Source organism: Haemorhous mexicanus, chromosome 3 (genome assembly GCF_027477595.1).
Source record: "Haemorhous mexicanus isolate bHaeMex1 chromosome 3, bHaeMex1.pri, whole genome shotgun sequence".
Lineage (NCBI taxonomy): Eukaryota > Metazoa > Chordata > Aves > Passeriformes > Fringillidae > Haemorhous > Haemorhous mexicanus.
Window position 1 is genome coordinate 709,640 of NC_082343.1, and position 26,251 is coordinate 735,890.

The 26,251-nt window shown below is 47.4% G+C and overlaps 1 protein-coding gene across 3 annotated transcripts in view; it reads right to left on the minus strand.

The window, feature by feature from the left end:
• SNAP25 (synaptosome associated protein 25) overlaps positions 1 to 24,048 on the minus strand; it is a 61,951-nt gene extending 37,903 nt beyond the window's left edge. Inside the window, exon 1 of one of the 3 annotated variants that reach the window (XM_059840455.1) lies at positions 23,898 to 24,048. The gene's annotated coding sequence lies outside the window, so the exon portion shown is untranslated. The remainder of the gene's footprint in view (positions 1 to 23,897) is intronic. The other 2 variants (XM_059840452.1, XM_059840454.1) reach the window with 2 other exon arrangements.
• Between the last annotated feature and the right edge of the window lie 2,203 nt (positions 24,049 to 26,251).

The window sequence follows — 26,251 nt, forward strand, 5'->3', positions numbered from 1 at the left end:
TGGAGAATTTTTTTCATGCTAAATGGATGATGAAAAGGAAACCCACAAACTGCAAAAAGGTATTTTTAGGCTAAATGGATGATAGAAAGGAAACCCACGAGTATTACAGTAAGAAAAGGAAGCACATTTGCGTTGGCCTGTCACAAAGCAGAGCTCATTTCTCCCACAGTCTTTGTAAGTCTGCAAGTCAAGAGAAAATTTTGTGATAACTTTGTTTAATTTGAAAGTGATTTTTTAAAAGTTGAATTGAACATAATAATGAATAACTTCACACCTAAAACAGATGTGAAGTTCTTCGTTTGTATGTTAAAAATTGGTGCTATCCCACCTTCACTAGTCCTAATACTCCTAGGACTGGATGAAACAAGCTGTGAGTTTAAGTAGCACATTTACAGGCTTAGTGTGGAATGGCTGCTGATTGTGACAGAAGGGAAAAATGTGGAAAAGATTGGCAGTGACACAGTTAACCTTGTCAGCACTAATGTTGCCAAAGCTTTGATTTCAAAGTGATAGACAGGAATAAGGTGTTCCCCTGATGGTTTGTTTGTTATGGGCTGTCAGCACACTCAGCTGGCATTTCACTTCTTTCTGCATGGCTTGCAGTTTGCAAGACTTCTCTGCAGCCCAGGACTCACACCTACCCGTGCCCCTGAGCTGTGTAACACCAGTAAGAACCTTAACAGAAATGAAAAAAATTCAATTAATGCAGCTCCTACTAAATATAAACATTTAATTGGGTGAGTAAAACACACTGTGACCGTGAGAACATCAGGAATGTAAATAGACAACTTTTCCCCTCTTGACATGTATTTGTGGTAAACAAAGCTATTCATTTTGTTTATAATACTCATCCTTCCATTTCTGCCTGGTGGTAAAAGCATTTCAAGCAGTGGGCTGATATATTTTTAGCAGAAATCTTCTTTAAGTCGTCAGAGTCAAATCAGCAGCTGACAAAATATAAGCATTATGAAACTGGGCTGGTGATGTTATTCCTAGAATTGGATTTTTAACGGAAGGACGATCTTTTTCTCTATGAGGGACAGCAAAAAGAGATATTTAAGAAATTATCTCATTGTCTTTGAGATTCTTGGTTCTCAGTGATTATTCATGTTCTATCTACCTAGCCTTCTGCTTGTTCTGTCATACAGCATCCGAAGCAGGTAGCAAGAAGGAAGGGAACTTCCCAGCTTGGGCTGTTTTCCTTGTGCATGCAGCCATCTGTGGGGAGGGCACTGCCACATCAAGATGCAGCACATCAGAAAATAGCAAAGGCACAAGAGGTTGCAAGCCTGAGTCAAAGCCCATCACCTCGAGGAACTGCTTTCCAAAATGGGTCTCCTGCACCTCCCCACTACGGCCAGTGGGTTTTCTCTGGGGCAAAGGAGCTTTAAAAACAAACAAGCAAAGCAAAAAGGAAAAGACTGACCTTTCTGAGGGTGCCCTGAGTATCCCCCAAGGACGTCTCGTGCTTTGCCATGGTCTTGGCTCAGGGCTCACTTTCTGCCACTTCCTACCCTTGGCTCCTCTCTCCTCTACTTTGTGTCATGGTCTCTGCTAGGAACTTAAACTATGGATGCAGGATTTAAAGCTGAAGGAGAGTTCATGAACTTTAAAAGCTTACTTCCTTTCAAGAAAAAAAGAAATAGCTACAGCCATGTTATAAAAAGAAAGAACCCTATTTAGTTTGTAACTCCCCTTCTCTGTTTGTACACAGGTGACACACAGATAGACGTGTGAGTACATAAAATGCAGCAGGCACAATTTAAGGACACAGCAGAGTATCTTTTTTTAAAGGCAGCTTATGTAACAGAAAGGGCTGGGAACCCAATTTTAAACCACTAAACCTTTTACAAGTTTAAATTTTATTATTTCAAGGCTCTTTTACAGAGTCATGATAACAAAAATTCCTGCTGCTATTAAACAGCTCATCTCCCTGAAGGGAAGCTGGACCCTTGACCAGTCCAGACCCATTCCCAAAATCCTGCAGTGCTGCAATTGCTGTTCAGAGAAGGGAGAAGATCTGGCAGCTTCCTACACTGGGCACAACTGTAAGATTAAATGGGAAGGTCCTTGGGTCATACCCACCATTCTCTACTGGTGGATACTTGTATCAAAACCAATAAATTAGGAACAACCAGGTAAGGTGGATACAGTGGATGCTTACCATGCACTTAGAGTTGTACAAGTCAGATACTGAAAGCATTGACATTTCTGGGCTAAGCAACAAGCTGTATTAGCCACAGGAATGCATAATAGCAGCCCACAGGTATGCAAAACTTATTCACCTGTTTTCAAAGGCCACTGCTGCTTTCTGATTCACACCTACAACTAATTCCTGGCTGCTACTCATTTCCAGGAATCAGTAATACATATTTGAAGAAGGCTGATTAGAAACCTCTCTTTTTTCAGAAGTCCATTTCAGCCTTCACAGCACACTCCTCCAGGGAAGATTACCCAGACTTGCAGGTGAGGATTTAGCAATACTAATACAAGAGCATAACTTCTATTCTTTTTTTCTTTCTCCTTTCTTTTTTTATTGACCAATCAATTCAACAACAGGCTTGATAGTGCCTCAAGGGCATCGCTTTCAACCACGTGATTGGCAGATTAACCGAGAGGCTGCAAAATCCTTTCCGCTCAAACTGTTTTAACAGAGGATCAAAATCTTTCTCTCTGCGTGGGGATTTTTATTTAGCTGGTTCTTTTTATTGAGTTTGCTCATGTTTGTGAAGGAATTAAGGCCTGCAAGGGCATGCAAGATGGTCTGGTTGGGCTGCTAACCTTTTCCTTTCAGTTTGTGTTTGGGAGTAGAAAGTTTTCCAGTTCCTTATGGGATTGTTGTCCCTTCCCCAGGTCCAACTTGCATCATTAACCCTCATCAACCCACAGATTCTGGCACTAAAAGGATGGAATTGAAAACATTTTGAAAGAGCCCCCCATTTTCCCTGCTGCAGTTCTTGTTCTCACTAAGGGGAATGGATATGTTGAAACAGGCTGTGATACAATCTGCAGGGGAAAGGTTTGGGAAATTCGGGAGCTGGGTAAGTCCTGTGAGGTCACATGAGATTTGTAGAGCTCTGCTGAACAGTAAAAGAAGAGATTAAATTTGATCATGTAAATAAAATAAACAACAATTAACTGTTTCTTGGCCACAGCAGTCTGGCTCTTGGGAAGCAGCTGTTTGCACCACAGAGGTACATGGGGGCTCTGGCTGAAATCCTTAATATTCAGTGCCCAGATCCCTGAGCTGTGAAGGTACAGCTACTGCTGGTGGCAAGAGGGTGCATGCAGTGCTGTAGACATGAGGAAAACAGAACACAAAATACCCTGAAACAGAGCAGAAAACCAGGCTGCCTTATATCCCTCTAAGACATAATGCACACCTGGAGCTGCAGAGATGGAGGATCAAATGTGAAGGTCCACACATAAAATGGCCAAGAGGTTTTTTTGGCTCTAGCACAAAATCAGCCCTCTCACTCAGCTGCTGGATGATGAACCACAGCAGTGAGCTGGGACAAGAGCAATTCACATACTAACAAGAGAAACAGCAAGAATAAAATCAGCAAAAAAACCCCTAATAGCTAACATTTGACAGCAACCACAGTCTGGTCACAAACAAGTCACAGAATTCAGCAGATAGAGGATTTTCCCAGAACTGTGCCTGGATATTCCCACACTTCTGCTGTCAATATCCTACAGCTCCAGATTTCAAGCAGAGTGTGCGCACACAGCTGAGGGCAGAGGGATTGTGCCTCACTGCCTGGCAAAGAAAGCTCCAATTCCATTTTCATTTAAATCCTCAAACCTTTTCCTGCCTTTGCTGGGACCCACATGAGGTGACTTTGGATCTTTAAGACCAGAGGCTTTATAAAAATCCATGCCAAAATAAAGGAATAAATGATTTCTTGAAGAGGATGAATAGTGACAGCCAATCTGATTCTTCTAAACATTTAAACAGTGCTTGGTTTGCATCAGAAAAACAGGATTTGCCTTCCAACCTCCCCACCTTCTTAAGATTCTCGTTTATTTAGGCACATCTGCTCTCATTCACGTGAGCATCAATCCAGAGTTTCTGGGTGTGGCTGCTTTTCCAGCCCTCTGTAGGAGAGCACAGCTTGGCCCGAGGGCCTTCAGCAGTGCTGCCCCCAGAGCATGGCGGGGATAGCTCACCCAGGCTGGGAGAGAGGCACCACGGCTCACAGAGCTGTGCCAAGGACAGGCGTGTGACAAGGACACGGAGCACAGCCCGTGCTGGCCCCGAGCTGGCCCTGCACCCTGAGCACACCTGGCCCTGCACAGCCCATGCACAGAGGAAGTGTCTGAGCAGCAGGGACACCTTCCCCAAAGCTGTGCTCAGCAGCCCTCGGGGCCTTCTGGGGATGCCCCAGTGGGAGTTAGGGCTGGGATGCTGTGAAGCTTGTGAGATCAGGCACTAGAAAGTGCTCTGCCCCACAAGGTGTTTTTACATGCCTGAGTGGCCAAGCAGCCAGTGTTCAAGGGGAGGTGTCTCAAGTGCATGCTGCACCCAAGGGCTTTGCTGCAGCTGTTCAGGGAACAGTAAATGTGTCTCTCCTCTGAGACCCACCAGGAGAGAGCCATCTTTTCAGGTTTGGGTAGAAGAGCTCTGGCCTTTCAGTATCAGCCAAATTCCCTTGATTTTTTTCAGCTGGTTTTAGTTTTGGAAAGCTTTCCCATCACTTCTACCGCTCCTGCAAATGTCTAAATGTGTGAGGATTTTTAGAAATGGAAACATTTTGAAGACAAGAACAATACTTGCTAATGAAGAAATTTGTAAGTAAAATAAGTTCCAATCAAGAATATTGACGTGCTTTACTATGTATTTATAAATACTACTCCTGTAAGTAAAGACAGCAGGATAGGGCATGAACTTCATTTGAATGTAATCCAATTTAAATCTAAAGCAATCATTGTTTACTTGTGTATTTTATGTAATTTAAATTCCTGAAAACCCCATGGTTCTTCACTCTTGACCTAACAATAATGTGGGAACAATTCTGTGTCTAAAACAGAATTTGTTTTCTACAAGCAACATTGCCCATTTCAGATATTTCTGACTGAACTGCTTTCACCATGCTGACAATATATTTCAGTAAGTGAATAAAGAGAGGGGGATGATGCCTTCCTTCCTGAAGCCCCAGTGGCACATACAACAGAAAATCCGTGGGGTGTAAGAGATCTTGGAGTGCAGCTGCTGTCTTCACACTTCACCCAAGGGTAGATTGGAGGCCACAGATTTAAATGAAGTTACTCTTGTAAGCATTGAAAATTGATCTAAGAAGCAGATCTCGAGGACTTGCAGCCTGGACCCATCTGGTAGACTACAAGCCCCTTGTTCAAGCAAATAAGAAACCCCCACCCATTGTAGAGGGAAAGGGGGAACATTTATGTCACTTACATCAGTTAATGGCTTAAGAAAGCTTTGTGACTGTACTTCAGCTCCTGTAAGCTCAGGGCCCTGTGACTGACAGCCCAGCTGCTGTCCAACAACTTCCCAGGCTTAGCCCAGATGCAGAGTGCATCGGGCAAAGTCAGGCAGCACATCTGTGGCCACAGCCCTGGGGCTCACTGCTCTCCTGCTGAAATGCCAGTGCTGGACTGAAAGGGCCGTGCTTCCAGCTGACCTTGAGCTAGAGAGAACAGGGCCAAGAGATTTATTTAAGGAGCCCGTGGGGGAACATGGTCTATTTTTAAAGAAAAATAATCCATTTTGTGGGTTTATTACACTTTGGGCCTGGTTGGCTGCCAGAGAGAAAGGAGTGCTTCCCTCCTCAGAGGGACGCTGTGAGCCCTGATGTTTTCTGCTTCCCCTGCTCCCGCAGCAGTGGGATGCCTTTCCTCTCTCCCCCCATAAATCCTCCTTTCCCAGGGTGTCGCCTCCTTGCAGCACCCCGGCTCCTGCAGAGCAGAGGGCACTGCAGTGTCTGCGGTGAGCCCTGCTCGAGCTCCCTGCGAGGCTGCCGAGGGGGAGCTTTGCTGCACTGCTCCTTCAACCCGGCAGCAGCCAGCGGGGCCGGGCGCTGCAGGGGCCGCTCTGCTGCTGGATGCACTGCAGGGGCAGCTCTGCTGCTGGATGCACTGCAGGGGCAGCTCTGCTGCTGGATGCGCTGCAGGGGCCGCTCTGCTGCTGGATGCGCTGCAGGGGCCGCTCTGCTGCTGGATGCACTGCAGGGGCAGCTCTGCTGCTGGATGCACTGCAGGGGCCGCTCTGCTGCTGGATGCGCTGCAGGGGCCGCTCTGCTGCTGGATGCACTGCAGGAGCAGCTCTGCTGCTGGATGCGCTGCAGGGGCAGCTCTGCTGCTGGATGCACTGCAGGAGCAGCTCTGCTGCTGGATGCGCTGCAGGGGCCGCTCTGCTGCTGGATGCACTGCAGGGGCCCCTGCCCAGGGACTTGCAGCTGCTGCAGCGTGTGCAGCCTGCTGCAGCGTGTGCAGCCTGCTGCAGGACCCAGCGCCGAGCCCTGCCGAACCAGGGGGCAGTTCGGCAGCCTCGGGACGAGGGAGAAGCGCAGTTTTTGGTGAGGCTCCGTGCTCTGCCCTGTGTTTGTGCAAGCCCGGGCGAAGGGATGCACCACAACAAGCTGACAGATTATTTATTTCCATCCCTTTGCCCTGCATTCCCCATTCCAACCCATCAGGCTGCCTTGAATCCAGGTTAAGGAATTCAGGATAGCAGAGTCACAAAAAAGACTAATTAATTCCTCAGGTTTCATTAGACATTAAGGGTAATCACTGTTTGAAACTTCAGACCGGCCCTGGATGAACACAAACCATCATCAGTGCCCAGCAGACAGCTGCCAGCAGTCTGGGAAGCAAATTTAGCTCCCTTCTGAATTTCAGGAACCCCAAAATACAGATCCTGATTTAAAACTTTGTCCTGGCATATGGAAATAACTGTAGCAGTAGCTGAAACTGGCAAATTAATGGGAAAGTAATTTTAGATTAATTCTGTATTTAAGGAAGAAAACCACTAGCTTGTGAGGGAGGGCTCTGAATGCCTCTTTTCCTTCACCGCTGAAAAGTTAGTGAAGTGCCTTGGGCTGGGCGAGCTAAACTAATGCTGAGTTCATTGAGGGAAGGATTTAAAATCTGTCTTTCCTGAGGACTTGCCCTAAGAGCCTGGAACAGGTCACTCTCTTTAATGAACAATAAAAATCCTTCTTCCCATCAGGCAAAGGTGAGAAAGGAAACTTCCGCACAGATTTTCTCAGGGGCATTAATCTCTCTTATACTGAAGCAATGGAATCTTCCTTATGAACCCAGGACAAGCAAAGTTTAACTTATAAGGCTAATTTCAAAGTAGCTCATATTGACTAACTTGTCAGATTGTAGATATTTATTCATAATGAAAAATCAATATTTATTCATATTTAAGAATTGTTCTCTGAAAGCAGACCCTGCGGGTCATTGTCAAGTAGAAGAAATTTCTCTGCTACTGAAACGTGGCACTTCCTCTTCTGCACCCCAAAATGATTCCTCTCTGTCCAGGCACCCATTTCCATAATAACCTGTGCCATCTTCTTCTGAGGAATGTGTTAAATTCCCTGAGATGAAAAACAATAGACGAGCCCATGAATCCTGTTAGAAGTTGATGAATGTCAGGAGTAATTATCCACTGGGAAATTTCTCCCAGTAGTTTTCTGTGTCTGAGCCAGGTTAGTGAAACTTTTCATGACATAGGGATCCTAGTTCTTTGGCAAGCCTTGCTGCTTCAACCTCCTCTGACTTGAAAAATGAACAAGAATTTAAAAATCTACCCCAAAGCTTAATGAGGCTATTTTATTTCAAGGACATTTCAATAGGCCTTAAGCTAAGCACTAATACAAGCTCACAAATAATACAGGTGGCACAAATGCAACGTTTTATGGCATAGATATGGGAAATGGAATAGAACACACATATCTGCACCTCGTTGTGTCTCAGTCCAACAATAAAATTCATCTGCAAACTCGTTCCTAGAATTAATAAACACGTTGAACTGCAGCTCTGGGAGCGTTAGGTCAGGAGCAAATTAATGTCATGGAGGCAGTGAAGCCTGACTAGGTAAGGCAAGTGCCACAATTTGGGCTGCTGAGAAGGCTCCTTCCTTCCTTCCACTGCTGATTAACTCCTGCCCGTGGTTAGCAGGGCACCAATGTGCCTGTCAGGACAGTCTGGCTCCTGAAATTGTCAACAGAGACCTTACGGGCCCCTGCCCCAAAAGTTACCAAATTCAAAGACCCAAGCCCAGTGTGTGTGCTTATCCCCATTTAAGGAGAGAAATGATGAGTTGTTAGGTGCCCTCCCTTCCCTTGCCTTCCCACCACTGGGATTTGCCTGCTCCTCTGGACATGAAGGCCATACCCACTGAGGAGCAGAGGGAGTCCCACACTGAAGGTGTGTGGGCAGAGCACCACAGGTTCGTGGCATCTGCTCACAGAGACCCAGGAATGAGAGTGGACACCTGCCCTCTGCCCCTCAGTGGTCTTCCACCCCCAGGGTCAGGGCAGCCCCTAAACATGACCAAATCAAGTTAGACAGAAGGCAGCCACAGAATGTCAGCCTTCCATGTGTCCCCAAAGTCACGTCCCAGCAGGTGCCCTGGCCATCTTCCCAGGATAACAGGTAGCCTCAGGCCTTGGTGGCCCCATCCAAGGCCACTAAGGAACAGTAGCTCCTATCAGTTTGATTTCCTTTAAGACTCTCCAAGAAGAAGAGGCATGGAGTGTGGGCAAAGCCAGGGAAAGGAGAATTGTGTTCAGCTTTTCCAGCTGTTCTGGAGGGCGATTTTGTAGAGCCTGAGACTTGAGAAGGTGCCAGAGGGTACCAGAGGGTACCCTTGACTTGAGAAGGTGCCAGAGGGTACCACAAAGGATCCATCACAAGTGTATGCTGTGGTAAAAATACAGAATTTAGTAGGACAACAGTGCTAAAATATTATTATTTCTCCAGCCGTTTCTTGATTTAAAAGAGATCCTTCTTTCTGACCCATGGCACAGCACCTGCTATTCCAAAGAGTATAAGTTTCAAGGCCATGTGTTTTGTTCGATGCTATTTCTAGAAGAGACAGGAACCTGCATCACAGGCTGCCAGCCACAGCTTCCATATTATCCCAGACATCTGATGCAACATCTCCAGAAATGGCTGGGCCTTGAGAAGCCCAAACTGCTCTTCGTATGCCATATCTCATCCAAAAATGAGATGTAAACATTTCCCACTTCCATTACATTTCTGTCACCAAAGTTATGAGGCTGGGAAGGCTTTTTTAGCATCTTCAAAGCACAAACAAAAAAACTTTGTCCCCTTCTCTCCTCAGTTCCGATTGTATGTCAGTATTTCTTGGCTCTGAAGTCTATAATCAGTGCAAGTGTGTTAGGGGGTTTGGGACTAAACAATAGAACAAATGTCATTCATCAGCAGAGACTCTTTGGCAGGAGCTGAACGAGGCTCATGCCAGACAGAGACTGACACAAGTAAGCAAAGAAACAGTAAAAAGTTTCCCATTTTGTTGGAAATGTGCAATATACAGATTTTATAAACTAATCAAATAATTATCAAAATGCTTACTAAGAAGATTAAAACTCTTCATTTCTTACGTAAATGGAAGTTTGCAGAAAATGAAAAAAAAAAAGTACATGCTTATTTCTAAAAATTACTGTCATCCTTTTCAAAGCTTGGACAGAAATTATTCCTTTTCTTTCCTCCAGCAAATCAAAGTTCTGTTTTCACTGCCTGGGGATCTGACTGTCTTGTCACACATTCTGCACACACACTTAGTCAGCCAGCTACTAAATCAGAGGCAATAGGTTATGCTACTTCTGGAGGGAAGGACTGTTCTCTCAGGGGTTGGAATAGGTACAAAATGCAAAACATTTCTAATCTAAAATACTAAATTTCCCTCCATATTTTGCATTTTGAGCTTTCATATTTTACCATATAATTGAAATGTCCTCATGTGAGAAATACTAATTAGTTAAAGCAGTAATGGAGGCATTTATCCAGAGTGAGGTGGTTGTATTCTGAAACAAATTCATTTCAAAAGCAGTGATTAAACAGTATTTCCATGTTCTTTGCTGGTCTGGTTTATTAAAGAAACAATCTCTCAGTGACCCATCTTTCTCAACTAGACGAGGACATCATTCAACAGGACACTACAGCACAGTAGATGAATAAACTTTACTGGTAGTTCAGTGAAAAACCTAACTGATCACAAACAATAGTATTTGTGTTTACCAGAATAAATATTTACATCTTTACAGATGCAAAACTGGCAATAGTGGCTTTCACAGTGACAACAAATATTCGCAGCTCATTTTGTCAATGTACCATTTTATTGAGTACTAAAGAACCTCATCCTTTAGAACCCAGCTGACTTCCTTAGTTCATTATTAACCTTCATAAAGGGAATTCCTCACATGGCTGTACAATGTGCTTCCCATGAAAATGGCACTTGTCCTTTGCTTTTTTATGGGTTCTAGGCAGAAAACTTCAAGAAAAGTCAGAGATGTTTGCATTAATGGCCAACTAAGCTGTCATCTGACCTAGAAATGGAACTTCTTGAATCACAAGTACAAGTGAGCGGCTTAATTTCCTATGACATCTGCAGTTACATCTGGGCATTTCCCTTTAGTCCATCTGTATCTGGCAGTCCTGCAGCGTGCATCACTTGCCCAAAGAATGCCAGATTGCTGCTGACCCTCACAAGTCCACATGCATTTGTCTTCCTTTGAAGAGAGACAGGTCTTGGCAGTTCTGTTAGGAATTTTTAAATAGTCACTTGTCTCTATCTCAGCTCAAAATAATCCACTCCTGTCCTGAGATGGACACTTTTTTTGATCCCCTGCACCTTGTTTGCTGTGTCACATCTCCCACAGAGTGACCATGAGTTTGTGAAAATGAGGCTGTCACCCAGAACAAAACCTTTTTATACCTCACTAGTTCAAAGCCAGTTTCATGTCTTTTCCCTATAGTCCAACATATGATAGCACAGAAAGGGATTTTCTGAAATTCAGGTTGAATGTTCTTGTTCCAGCATTCCAAGGAAGTTGCTTAGAATTTTCCATGCATAATACTGTCTTAGCCTTCCTGCAGTAACTATTTGCTCCTCTGTGTAACTCGTGGCAGGCCTGAACAGCCTGTCATCTTCCTTTAGGATGACTTTCAACAACGCTAAAGCATCTGTGAGGAACATTTTAATCCAGACAAGCTAAATCACTGTCCTAGATATTTTTCTTTGCTCAGTGTGACTCTCTGAGGGCTGCATCTCGTGTGACTGTTGCTGTGACAGTTGCTATTTCTGCAGAGGTGAATGTGATAGCTCAGCTGGGGAAATGGGACCAGCATACATCCAGCTGCAATTCTGCATTTTAATAGCCTCAAAACAAAGTTATTTCACACGTCTCTGTTAAGAGTTCTGTTGAAAATCTTCTGGATAATGTTACAGGAAAAAATGCTCGCCAAAATAGCATTTTTTGAAACACTTAATTAGGAATATTCAGAGAGAGCAAATTCTGGACTTGAACCACAAGATTTTCACTGTTCCCACACCTTCTCACATCTGCAGCCCTTGCACACTCAGTAAGGGAGCAGGAAGCCCTTGGAACAACATGGAAGGAATGCTGTGCAAGTCGAGACTTGAGTGTGTGCAGTGAGCTGTCTGAGGATCCAGAGATTTTTTTTTCTGAAAAAAGACTCATCAAATCATTTCAGATTAAGAGGAAGCCAAGGAAATCAAAATTCCCAGAACACAGAAAATGATGGGGATTTCACTATATAATTAGTTTGCTGCAAATTGCTCTCTGATTTCTTCAGGTGCGTCATACCTTGAGCGTATCTCAGCCACGTGGTTGCTGAGGTGCTGATGAGCCACTTTCCTCAGCCCTGCCTCTGTGCTGGGCTTAAAGAACAGATCCAGCAGAGGTGAGTCAGTTCTGCTCTGCAGGGCTGGAGAGAGGACCTGACCACGTTCTGCTGGAGACAGATGGTGACTCATAACAAAATAGCTCTTATGCTCAACTGATTCAGGGTTTGATGGAATACAATAGATCCCTGCCTTGTACAAACCAGTGTGTTTGTGTGTGTGTAACTTTCTGCAGTGTCTCAGCCAGAATTAAGTCACTGCTAGCTCTGGGATTCAGGGAGGGGTGGTGCTGTTGGTTTCGGTGTAGTGTAAAGGAGCACAGCTGCAGCCCTGTTCCCTTGGGGGTGTAAAGAATGGTGCTCAAGGCTTCCTGAGCCTCTGTTGTGCACTGAGTGCTCCAGTTGCACACTGCACTCCCATGGGAAGGAGGAGCAGCTCCACAGCTTGTCCTCTGGATAATGCAGCTGTGTGTTACTGAAATGTTTGAACTCCAGACGTTGGCTTTGTGAACAGGCTCCTTCGTTACTGTGTCCAGAGTTAAAAAGGGCCTAATTATAGCCAAACAGATCTCCCTCTTCCACTGAAATGTTTTGAGAAGTGCCTATGTTAGGAGCTGCTCTCTTAGTGTAAGAACTGCCATTCTTTCAGTAACAACACCCTTAAACCTGGACTATTCCTGACAAAGCTCCCTGTTGCTCTGGAAGTTAGTGCTGTCCTAGCTCAACAGCCTGTGATGGGTCAGCCCTGATTATGCCAAGTGCTCATCAAAGCCACAGCTCTACAGGACAGGGAAGAAAAAATATAACAAAAGACTTGTGGGTCAAGATAGAGACAATTTGCAGCAATTTCTCTCGTAGGCAAAACAAACCCAACTTGGGAAACGTTACTGAATTTATTACCAATCAAGTCAGAGTAGGACAATGAGAAAGAACCCAAATCTCAGAACCCCTTCCCCCCACCCCTTCCTCCTTCCTCAGCTCAACTTTACTCCTGATTCACTACCTTCTCCCTCCAGCAGGGAAAGGGGACTGCCGTCAGTTCATTGCACATTGACCCTGCTGCTCCTTCCATCTCAGGGGAGAATCCTCACACTCTTCCTGTGCTCCAGCGTGGGGCTCCTCCCATGGGAGACAGTCCTCCATTAAATTCTGCAACTGGGTCCTTCCCATGGACTGCAGTTCTTCCTGATCTACTCCAGCATGGTCCCCTTCCCCAGGGTACAGTCCTTCAGGAACAGGCTGCTCCAGCCTGGGGCCATTCCATGGGTGTGATCCTTCAGGAACAGGCTGCTCCAGCCTGGGGCCATTCCATGGGTGTGATCCTTCAGGAACAGGCTGCTCCAGCCTGGGGCCATTCCATGGGTGTGATCCTTCAGGAACAGGCTGCTCCAGCCTGGGGCCATTCCATGGGTGTGATCCTTCAGGAACAGGCTGCTCCAGCCTGGGGCCATTCCATGGGCTGCAGTCCTTCAGGAACAGGCTGCTCCAGCATGAGTTCCCCCACAGGATCAGAAGTCCTGCCAGCAAAGCTCCAGCATGGGATCTTCTCTCCCTGGGTCCACAGGTCCTGCCAGAAGCCTGCTCCAGTGTGAGCTTCCCATGAGGTTACAGCCTATAAGGGCAACCCCCTGCTCTAGCATGGGTCTCCTCCATGGGCTGCAGGTGGATCTCTGCTTCCCTGTGGACCTCCATGGGCTGCAGGGTCACAGCTGCCTCACCACGGCTGTGGGGGAATGAATCTCTGTTCCAGGACCTGGAGCGCCTCCTCCGCCTCCTTCACTGGCCTTGGTGTCTGCAGAGCTGTTCCTCCTACATTTTCTCACTCCTCTCTCTAGCTGCAGTTGCTCTTGTGCAGGCTTTCTCCCCCTTCTTAAATCTGTGATCCCAGAGGTGCTGCCACCATCGCTCCCAGGCTCAGCCCTGGCCAGTGGCAGGTCCATCTTGGAGCCAGCTGGTACCGGCTCCACTGAACCCAGGGGAAGTTTCTGGCAGCTTCTCACAGAATTTGCCCCTCGTATCCCCCCCAAAACCTTGCCACACAATCCCAGTGCACAGCCACGTTTCTGTGATTGCTCTGGTGAGCTCCCTGTCTCCATGTGCCAGCTCAGGAGACCAGGCCCCCCCATGCTCCATGGCAGTTTGTCCCGAGCAAAGCAGTACAACCCTCACCATGAGGCAGGATCTCCAAAATGGCCGGGACTTTGTTCCCTTCTCCCCCTCGCTCCGGCCCATAAAACCACTCATCTGAGCACCTGCTTCCAAGCACAGGCAGGGGGTTCACAAATCCCAGCTCGCAGTGGGATCTCCTCCCTTCTGATGATCCCTTCCTAAGAGTCTACCACTTCCATCCCCTTGCATGTCTTCAGCTGGGAGGCAGCAATTTAACCCCCCATCTGGCACTGTTAATTTGCACTGATAACCTCATGTCTCTCCTGGAGCAGGCTTCTATTTCTAACACACTTGAAAAGAGGGCCTTTTTTAGGCTTTCTAGCAAAAGGAGAAATGTCTGGGCTCTGCCTTGTGATATCACAAACACTGGTTTGCTTTTATTTTCAATGTAAGTGCTGCAGAGCAAGTGCACATCTCCAGCACCGCAGTGAGTGGGTAGCAGTCGTTATCCTTCTGCTCTGCTGTTTGTCTCTGAGACACCAACTACAGGGGACACTGCTCACAAATCCTGCCATCCTGCTGTCTGTATGTGCCTAGAAAAGTGAGATTAGGAGTAAGGATGCACCTCTGCACCCCCTCTGCACTGTGAAATGCAAAGATGGAACACAAGGTTGTGGCTGCCAAGGGGCGTGAGACTGTTTTATAACCTAACACTTCAGGACACCTTTAAAATGACTATCAAAAACTTGAGGATTGAAATTTACTTTTTAAGTCTAGGTAATTGTTAATGATGTGCTTATAGGGAAAGAACAGCAAGAAAGAGAATTAAAGAAAAAGCCCATCTTGTCCTTTCTCTTATTTGAATCTGCTGGCCTTTGTCCTTTCTTTCTTTTTTTTTTTTTTTTTTTTTTTTTTTTATTTGGGTTTGTGCTTTGTTGAGGTATTTTTCATTCCCCTAGTTATTCATTCTGTTCCTTATCGTCTTGTCCTATTCTTCATCCACATTGGATCATTTTTTGGTTAAGATAAAGCAAGTCTTCTAAGCCCAGGAACTGGCCTACTGTGTTTGACAATACTGGAGAGCCTGGTTAAATATTGAAAGGTCTCTGACATCCCTGCTACAGGAAGGTGGCTGTTTTGAGAAATAGGTTCTGACTGCAGGCATGAATGGAAGAGCTCTGTCTGGAGAACAGCTGAGTGTACAACATATTTCTTGGAAATGTCACCGCAAAAACAGGATAGAAAAAAAAGGCAAAGAAATTGAAATTTTTAAACTGTGTTGGAGCCTCACATTCTGTGCTTGAACATCTCATTTCCAGCATCATGGAGTCTGTTCTGGCCTTTGGATCACTGTCTTATCTCTTTACCTGCCAGGCTGGGGGTTCTTTTAAAAGTTTTGTGAGTAAAGTTCTAGGTGCAAGTAAAGGCTTTCTGCAGGCAAGGAAAGGACAGAAATATGGGATTCTTACTGGGAAAGAGTGGAGCTCTTAAGAATATGAACTCTAAAGAGGAAAGCAAGTGTTACTCCATAAAAGAACAGAGGTAACCATAGTAAAATCACGGTATGGCAGCAGCAGAGCTGCTCATCAATCTAGATAGCAGTTTAATAACTTTGCAGATAAATGCTTGCATCCACAATAAAGCATTTATTGGATTTCACTGTTCAATTAAATACCATATATTGTCACATTCTTCACTGAGGACAATTTCTGAAAGCAAAGCTGGAATATTGTACTGCTGAAGAAGCAGTTAAAACAGAGAAGCCCTGCAACCTGTGGGATGTCCTGTTTTAGAGGGGGTTCAGTTCACTGATGGGTAACTTCTGACCTCTCACTCAATGGCCCAGTCAAAGGAGAGGGAAGCACTGGGGTCCTTGTTGCTGAGAGAGAGTGAGCTCTTCATCTCCACCTGCACTGTGTTCCTGTCTTCTTACTCTTTCCCTGTTGTCCCTCTGTGATCTGGGTGGCCCACTGCCTGTAAGCCTTGTCTGTCCATACCAAGCCCCTGTCCCAAATGGAGCTGAAAAGGCTCTTTCTCTGCATCTCCTTCTCTTGAGAGAGTGGTTTCCCTCAGACCATTTGGGGAACATGATGAGAGCAGAGAGCTGAGGCTGCAGAAGTTGAGTTGGACTGGGAGGAGACCCCAAACACCAAGAAAAATAAAAAGGCAGCACAGCTATTGAGGCCTCCAGAGGATGGGACCTGCTGCTTGGCTCTGCTGTCACATGCTCCCCTCTATCAGCCTGCTTAATACTGTAACCTTAAGTGTCCCGGGCATTAATCTGGAAATTGGGGACCTTTTGTGTGACGTTGGCAGCTCTCTAGTGTTCTTATTTGTCAGCCTGTTAGAAGTACACACCTGTTCTTGTTTACCAGGCTTAGAAAATGATCCTCAGAGCCTGCAAGTTGCTTCAGGAGCAGCCTATTTTGTACTATTTAAAACAGTTAATTAAGAAAAAGGGAACAAGACAACACAATGCTTTAAAAATGCCTTGCTAATATTGAAAATCTAAAGCCTGCAGATGGCCCTGCTGTTTTATTACAAAGGCGGTCTAGAGCATTTTCAATTATACTATAGTGCATTCCTGGCGCCTCCAGGGCCTTTTCCACTGTCTCTTGACGTGCTCATCTCTAAAATGAACTAGACCTACAGCAAAGAACCATCCAGGCCTTTTTTTCCCTCCTCTCTTTTCTTCTGTTAAATAAGCAGACCTCTTAGGAACATCAGACTTGAGGAGACTTGCTGCCTTATCAAGTCCAGTCTCTTGTGACCACCACCAGCCATGCCACACAATCCCTTCCTGCACTCATCCAACACCATCCTAAACCCCTCTGCTGCTCTTGGCCTTTCTGCCTCTTGCCTCTGCTGTTGGTACAGTAAAAGACCTACATTTTCAGGAATTGCAAATTCCATATCCCAAGAACAGGATTTTAATGGCAGAAAAGCAGCAGGAGATCCTTCAGTAAGCTCTGCGACCAGTACCTGTCTCCACACAGCTGAGCAAATAAAACAAGCACTTCCCTGGGGAGAACTGCTTGTTGGAAGCCAGCAGTGAATTCCAGTTTAATTGGGTTTGCATACCTGGGTTTGTTTCCTGAAGGCTGTTCCCATCCTTGAGTGTCACTTAGGTGAATGCTCTATGGAAAAGCAAATGTTTGGCTGAAATACTCAATTATTCATAGAACATAGCTGGGCTGTATGTTCAGCTGTTGTGTTACTGGTTTGGAATCCATGCTGCTGAAGGGAGAGGGCTCAGCCCCACTCTCCCCTGCAGCTCAGTGCAGCTCTGGAGGAACACAGGGCTCTGGCAAAGTCCTGCTCTCGTGTAGTGCACGAGCAAAGGCACCAGTGTTTCATCCACCTTCTGGTCTGAGAGCGCGTTCTTCTCTTGCTATCGTGAATGCAATAGCAATAATCTGGATTTATATGGCATCTTCCAGCCAAGCCTTTTACTAACCTGAAGGGAACAATCATGGGTAACACCCAGTCACATTCTAGGTAAATGACAACCACCTTTGGTGGGAGAACGTTGCATTTTGAGTTTAGGTCACCACCCTCAGGCACTGGAAACTACTATACCCTAATATTCATAAAAATATCTTTTCAAAGGTAAGGGGTACTTGTCCTACATCTGAAGCTATGGGATGTAAACTGGAAGTTGTTTTAATCTCAGCTTTTTCTTTTATGGGTGAAGGCAATTGAGGCACTTGGCAAGGGTTACACTTATTTATTGTGTGATGCTTGCACCTGAATCCAGAGATTCTACGTGCAGTCCTGGTGTTTTAATCCCCAACCCCCCCAGCTGAAGTTCAGACGTTACCAAACATCTCCAGTCCAATGAATCACCTTCCTGCTGCTTTCTGCAGGAGCGAGCTGTCCCTGTGAGCTGTGTGTGCCCAGCAAACAGGAACAGGAGTTCATTCCTCCCTCGCCATGGCAGTTGCTGCCAGGGGCACAGGCAGCCCTGAGCCTGCACAGCTGTGTGCCCAGGCTGTGCCCGGGGTGCACAGGCTGCAGGCAGCAGCAGCAGCGCAGGGCTGCACCAAGCAGCAGCTCCTTGATGCCTGCAGAAATGCAAGCTTGGCTAAATCCCTGCCAGGTGAATGCTGAGGAGCCTAAGGATGTGAATGGGACCAGACTGAACAAGAAATACTAGTGCAGGGAGGAGAAAGAAAATTTTAATTTCCATCTCAAGCATAACGAAGCTAATTCTAGTACCTTTTATTTTAAAAAATGCTTAAATATGCATGGGAGACTTCTGTTCCTGTTTAAAAAAGGAATCAGTGAATGGTAACACTATTTTGACAGATGAGCTCTTCTGAAGAAGTATACTTTTGTTTCGTGAAGTTTTTTAGAGTAGCTGGAGGAAATATATTTACCTCTGTAAGACAGATCAAGGAACTGGCATCTGCACAGTTCCACTGGGAGCTATAATTTCCAGGAGTGGGGAAAGGAACCAAAGGAGAGGTTGGTACATCTTCCAAATAACTGTTTTATACAAAAGGAAAAATACAATTACTACTTCTTCTATGACTGTGTTGCAATTCAGGAACAGAATTCCTCTCCTTTGGGTGGAGAGTAAGTATACCAAACAAACACAGCATGATGAACACTGAGCTGGGAAATGATCAGAGCTTTAGTTTTCAATCTAAACTTCTAGTCTCTTTGACAGACAAGTGACAGTGAAAGTCTCTGGAGATTTACTGGGATTTTTAGCAAGGGAATGCTACTGAGAAAATGTGGGAGATGGAAGAGATCAATGCAGAATGACAAACATGCCCTACCAAGGATTCTGCAGTACCTTGGATGTGCAACTCCCTGATAATTTGTAGGTTTTGAGGAAGAAATAGCAAATCTTGCATTAATTTTGCAAATCACCTACCTGAGGCATCCTTTTGTAATGTCTAAGATACAAATTTTAGTTGTAAGCACTGCCATAGTCTATGATAACTCTCATTTTGCTCATGGATTCTACCAGTAAATGCTGGCACAAAAATTTGGTCATATCAAAAGCATGTGGAAAACTATAATTATAGTGAAGACATATAAGAACAGCTCCTCTTGGTCAGTTTTAGACACTTGTACAGTGAGACCTGGCTTTGCCTCTGTTCTTTCATATTTCAACTCTACAAATACAACGTCTCAGCCATTAAGAATATTGCCTTTTAAAAACTTGAGGGAAGAAGCCTAATTTTCCTGTGCACTTAGTGGAATGCAGAAAAACTTCACCCTCCTCTCCAGCCTGAAAGAAAAATTAATGGCTACAGCTAGGAGTTTCTGACTATTTCTGCACACAACTGTGCCTTTAGGGAGAACTCAGCTGTGTCCTGGGTTTTACACCAAACTCAAGTTCTGCTGGTGTTATGTACCAGCAGAGTGCAGCAGAACCCAACCTGAAACAGAGGCATAACAGGCAGGATTCCTCCTCTGCTGCTTAATCCCTGCTCCATGGCACCACTTCTGAGGCAGCCTGGCCATCAGGGTCTGTGACAGTGAGACCAGGCTGGGAAAAAACAGGGATGGGCTTTGGGAGGGCAGCATCTGAAACGAGTTCTTTCTTTAGAAGAGCTGCTCCTTCAGCAAATAGACCCGTTTCTGCTTTAAAACAAACAAGGAGTCCCAGCTTGAAAGATTCTTGGCCTGTAGAGTAGCACAGCACTCAGTTATGCCACTTCACACCAATTGACAATGGGGCCAAATAATAAGTTGATTCCCATTCAAAAAGTGAAGCAGAGCACTGTTAGCTCTAAAGAAAAAAAAATCTCCTAAATAGCCAGACAGAGCACAGATTGGTCAGCATTAACACTCAGCTCTAAAAGGCCAGGAACAGCCATGATTAATTACTTAGTGTTTCCCTCTTCTCCCTGTGCCTGTAGTAGAATTCAGGTTTCTCTGGTGGGAGACACCATGGCTCTTATAATTTAAAAAAAAAAAAAAAAAGAAAAGAAAAAAGAGAAGAAAAAAAAAGGAAAAGGTTATAATGCAATATTATATTCTCTTTAGAATCACTAGTGCTAGTATATTTCAGAGGGAATATGCACACAGAATTTGTTTCCCTTTGAAAAACCTAAACTGCTAAATATTCTTTTACAAGCCTCACAAAATGATGTAGGGAAGTATTTTCCTCGATTCCAACTGACTTTGGATTAGACCTGCTGGAATAATCAAAATCAGAAGGTGACACTCATCACCCTTCACATCAGGGTCCTAATGCCCTTGATGTTTTTCTTTCATCCTGGTGATCTTTAGCAGGATTTAAAAGAGGATGGTAAGTGAGCACGAGGTGATGAGCAAATAGAAAGTGAGCAAGATGAAAGATGCAAGAGCAAAGCTAAAGTTCCTCCTAAAACAGCAGGGCAAGTAGTTCAAACATTTCCTCAAGGCCACTCAGATCCACTTTTGGCTCTTGCAATATCACTCTTGGGGCCATCACAAAGCAGGAAAGAACAATTTTGAACCTGTGCAGTTGACTTGTCTTTGTGCTTGATGGAAAGTCCTAGAAAATGTAGTGGGATGTGGGACAGCATTCTGAAAATCATGATCAGATAAGAGGCAGATTTTGCTGGTGGGAGTTTGTGTACGTCTAAGCATTTGTGGAGGGAGTAACAAAAGGGTGACAGACAAGAACTAGGAATATAACTTGTGTGTTTTGGAAAAAGTGCTTGTTGCAATACAATGCAGCAAGCTGCATCTGCAAGGTCAATAGGCAAGAAAGCCAGAGTTTATTGAAACAGAGAAAAACCACACCGTTGGAGGCTCAAAAATAATAAGCTAAAACCCCAAACTATTCCTTGAAAACTTACAGCCTTGAAAAACTATATCCAGCATCCCCAGGAGTAGATAGACAAGCCCTGTGCCCACTACAAAGTCCAGCTTCCTAGAGATAATCACGATTTGCCTGAGAAGTGCATCCTGCAGCAGCTCTCCAGCAAATTTCCTCTAAAGCTCTGAAATGCTTGAACAAGGCTGTTGTTACAGATTGCCTGGCACTGGCCCAGCCCAAAGGTGGCTGCATTGGTAGCAGGGCATGAAACTCCACAGACAGAAAAATGAGCTCTGCCCAATGAATGCTGCAAAGTCAGCCTACATCTGTTGTGGTTTTACCCAGCCTAGAACCCTGGAAATCTCTGAAATGAGTGTGTGCGTGTGTATAAATATGTACAGATGAGAATACCCTCCTTATGTTATAAAACATTATGACAGAGATTTGGGGGAAAAAATGCTAGAGAAAGAGTAACTGTGTGACAACAAGCCAAGGTAAAGGGAAAACAGTTTCTGTTCTTTGTTCCTGAGAGAAGAAATCATTAGCAAACTGAGCCCTATATACTACCATTCTAGATACTTTCTATTTTTCCCTGAGGGTTGCTACAAATGCAGCAGCTGTAGCCCTGTGACACACAGACACGAAAATCGCTGAAGTTATTCCCACTGACAGGAAAAGTGTTTTGGTTTGTTACCTCGCTCAGTTAAAGCAGTGCAAGCACTCGGCAGAGACTGTGCTTTATTCGCCTTAGCACTTTCATCTTGCCATTTGTTGCCATACCTGAAGCATAGGGAGAAAAATGAAAAGCTTTCCCTTGACCTGAAAAGCATCTCCCACATCCAGTGCAATAAATCTGGGAAGTGGAGCTGCATCTCATTAGATGTATTTTGAGGGTTCATGCTGGCTGGATTGCGCTGTTCTTTCTTTCACTGCCCCCATGAGTTCAATGGACACACAGCCTGGTCCCGAGAGCTCTCGGAAATGCCACTCTCATTTTCTAGTTAGCTGTGGAAAGAAAGTTAAGCTGCATTCATTTGAGGGTTGCTATCTAGCTGCATTTGGTACTGTAACCTGCTGAGTTTCTGCAACTCCTCTTGACTTTAGAGGCAGCCTCAAGCTTTTGCTTTTGTCAATCAGGCCTGCCTGCATCTTTGGTTTGGTCACCTCTGTTATCTTTTTGGCACCCATCCTAGGAACCAAACTCTTCAGCAGTCACCTCCTGGCTGACCCGTTCTGCGCGATGCAGCAGCAATGGAAAACCCCTGCTGCTTCTTCCTAGACTGGCTTCTTTGCAGGGATGTGCAGGTGGCTGTGGGCCCAGGAGAGAGTCACTTCCCCAGCCATTCCCACCGCAGCACTCATCTCCCAGATGGCTCCATCCCTCCCCTTGCCACCCGCAGGGGTGGCTGCCCCACACCATCCTCGTGCTGATCAGTGGGGGAGCTGCTCCATGCCCAGAGCTAGGACGAGGTGGGGGTGTGGGTCAGGCATGTCCTTGCAGATGCGTCGGCCGGGGCTGGAAGGAAATGGGTCTGGGTTCAGGGGCTGCTCTGCCACCCCCGGGAAGCGCCGCAGACCAGCCCCCCATTTCTCCCACCTCCCGCTCTTCAGCTGGGAACGAAACCAGCAGCAATTATTCAAGCCAAGCACGTAAATCTGGCAGATCCCACCGCTCCGGTTTGACGCAGCTACGCAGCGCAGTGTCTGGACACGCAGCCCAATGCCCCTGTCTCCCCTTGTTTATTCGCCCCGCAGGAAAAAAACCCAGCGAAGTTATCAACTTGGGACCGCACCGAGGCGTTTGGGCGGCTGGGGTGTCGGGGAGCGGAAAGGACGGGCGGAGGGAACGCCGGGGCGCCGGGGGAGCCGGGGCCAGCAGCCGTGACGGGGCAGCCCGCGTTACATAAGGCGGCGGCTCCGCACCGCTCCGCAGCGCGGGGACGGGGCGGGGGGGCGGCGCGGGCTGATGTCCCCCGTGTCACGGCGCAGCGGAGCCCGAGCCGCGGCACGGAGCGCGGCTGCGGGAACCCCGGGGGGCTGCCGGTGCTCCCTGCGGGCAGGGCCCGGCCCGGGGGGACCCCGCGGGCTCGGCATTATGTAACCCCCGCCTTCCCTGCACAAACGCCTCTCAAGGGAGAGGAGCCGAAGTGCCAAACGCCGAATAATTGCAGGAACTGATGTTATTTGCTGTTGTTGTTGTTTGTTTGCTTTTTGTTTTTTAAATTTTATTTCTCCCTCTTCTCAGTCTGAGCTACAGAACCACAACTGCGCTTGCCCGCGGTCTTGTCCTGGAATGAGGGAGCACCGCCGCTCGCCTGTCGGGAATCGCTTCCCAGTCCCGTGTCCGGGGGGGCAGCCCCGGGGCGGGGGACGCGGAGCCGCAGGGCGCTGCAGCACGGCCGCCTCCGCTGCCGCGGTGCTGAACATGCACAGACACACAGACACACAGACACACACGCACAGGCACAGGCACAGGCACAGGCACAGGCACAGGCACAGGCACAGGCACAGACGGCTCGCACTCCCCGGTCCCGGCGCGGGCCCCGCGCTGTCCGCGGTGCTGAGCACACACACGGACACGCAGACAGACACAGACACACGATCCCCCCCGTCTCGCTCGGGCCTGGCGCTGTCCGCGGTGCTGAGCACACACACGGACACACGGTCAGACACACGGACAGACACAGACAGACACTCGGACGGACACAGGCAGGCGCACGTCCCCTCCCGGCGCCGCTCGGGCCCCGCGCTGTCCGCGGTGCTGATGCTCCGCCGCAGCCGGCGCGCTGCGGGCGCTGCAGTGCCCCGGGCGGCACAGCCCGGGCCGGCCTAGCAGCGCAGAGCGCCCGCGCACCCTTCTCCCCGCTCGGAGCTGGGAATGGCGCTGCTTCCCCTTCTCCTCCGGCATTGCCTTCTCCGCCGGCCTCCTGCCGCCCGCACGGCCGAGAGGCACAGCCCGGCTGCCCTCCTGGCTCCAGCCGGCGATGAGGCTGGCGGCGAAATCACCCCCTTCTCCCTGCCTTTCTCTGTGCCCGCAGCAGCCCAGAGGCTGGAGACAAAAAGCCGAACGGGTCCCACTTTAAATATATCCTTTTTCTTCATTTCATTATCATCAATACGGCCCCCTCCCCGCGCTGAGCCGGTGCCCGCGGCGGTGTCCCACCTTTACCTGGGCTGGCGGAGCGCGGCGCGGCGGGGTCGGTGGGTCGGTGCCGCAGCTGGATGGGAGGCAAGGACAGGAGGCTGCTGACCTCCGCGGGTCTCCTTCTTCAATGGAGCGGGAGCCGTGCCCTCATCAAAGATGGCCGTCCGCTCCTACGTCAGCAGCTTTTAATAGCCCTCCCCGGCGGGGGGAGCGGGAGGGGGCAGAGCGGGCCGGGCGGGTTTGAGTCATCGCCGCCGCACCGCTCCCGCAGCCGGCCCCGCCGCCTCCCGCAGCCGCCCCGCCGCCGCCTCCCCGGGGCCGGGGTCGGGGCAGGGGGCTGGGGGCGGCTGCGGGCCAACCGCCCGGGCAGGGGGGCAGGGGCCCTCCCGCAGCAGCGATTTCCTCCGCCAAAGGGGTGGTCCGAAGAGGGTATCCCTCTGAAGTCCCCGGTACTCCATATATGGCCAACCTACGTGGGCTTCTATTTTTATGTGTGAATTCTTCCTTTTCTCCCCTCTTTTTATTTCTCAGAACATCCTGCCAGGGGTCTGGGTGTGTTAATCTGTTTATTCTCCTTCTCCTCCCTCCCCTCTCCCACGTCGGAGCAGCCAAACACGAGGAAATCCATAGTTAAGGACCTGTGTTGCAACTGATCATTTGAGGGACAGGTTCAAAAATGAGAGAGAGAAATCAAAACCAAAGCCTGGACAAATACATGAACATACACACAGCACAGTGAGCACATCTCACTGCTGCTGGGGAAGGAAACGGTAACTCTATTCAAGGCAAGTGCTTGGCTTATTTATCATGAATTAATTAAAATGTTCATTCCGAGTACCTAATTTGGAGCAAATGGAGCTGTCTCCAGCGTGATTTCTAATGGGGAGGAAATCCTTTCATTTCATGCAAAACTTTGTATGTTTCTAAATTTTATCTCTTAATGGAGATCTTAATGAACGTTGGGGATTGCAGTCGAAGTGCGATGCTCTCTTTCGTAACCTCAGTCATCCTTTCCCTGTCACCCCACAAGCCTTGGCTTTTATTTATGGAACCATCCAGACCAGGAGATGAGCAGCAATGCCTCCCTGTTCCCTGCCTGAGCCTCTCCTGCGAGCAGCGAGTGAGCCCTGGCTGGGTTTGACTCTGACACCGTGCGTGCAGGCTTTTCTGAACAGCGTGCGGATGGCAGAGTCGAAACATCAGTTCCATATTAGGGTAATTCCATCCTCATCCTCTCTTCTCGCCCCCCCTCTTGCCAAGGCGAAGGAGACCGGAAGAGAGGGAAGGCTTTGCAGCTGTATTTTGGAGCGCGTTCATCTCGTGTTATGGTTGTATGGGCGTGGGGGAGGGACGGGGAGGGGAGGGGAGGGAGGCGCGGGGGAGAAGGAGAGAGATTTGCGGGTGATTCCTCCTCCTCTGCTCTGTAGTTCCCCACAGAAAAACGTGACTGTAGATCGTGCTTTGTGAGTCTCACCCTCTTCCTACGAAAATATGTCCTTCAGTCTCTTTTGAAAGGAAGCAGTCAAAAGTTTGCTAAATATACGAGAAGGAATTCTCAGTCGAGAGGGGCTTCCTGCTGCATTAGAGTATCTAATGAGCTGTGCACACGGAAACCGCAGGGAAGGAGAGAACCTGTCATGTTCCCGGGCTGTAAACACAGCCTGAGATGAACACTGTGCAGACACCCCCTCCAGGTGAGGGATCTGGAGCAGCAGTCTGATTGGGAAACGCATTTAGCGTCAGAAACGGCAGTCTGGGAAAACAAAGCTTTGCAGGCCGGCTCCCGCAGGGGTTAATCGTGCCCAGCACTCGGGTGAGGTGTGCACTGCGGATGGCAAGAGGAATCCCAGAGCGAGCCCTGCTCTGGAATCCAGGCTGCCCGTGTGCAGGCATCGTGCAACTTCCTGGCACACACGGAAAGTTAAAAAGGAATTCTCAGCCAGACAGCTCGGCTGATAGGTGCTTCAGAAACAAGTATGATTTTCGAGACAGCAATACTAGTACTTATTAATAATTCATATTAACGGTAGATAAGGGAAGGAAAAGTGAGATTATAAACCATTGTTTTGGCTAAGCCACCAGCACTGCAAAATGCTGGCTGGGTTTGGATTCAGCCCAATAACGCCTCGGAGAAGAATTTCAGTCCATCAGATACCAGCAGGGATGAATTTGGCTCCGAGCATCAAAAGTCAGGGACGAAAATGCAGTGAAGGCAAAATAAAATGCAGCAGAACTTGGGGAAAGAGATGTAAGGAATGGTAAAAGGAAGAGAAAGCAGAGAGGGAGTGGGAGGAGGATAAGAGGTAGTTTTCCAGTGAGAAAGCTGGATTCAATTTAAGATTCATTTTCCAGCTCTGCTGCAGCAGAATCACGGAGTT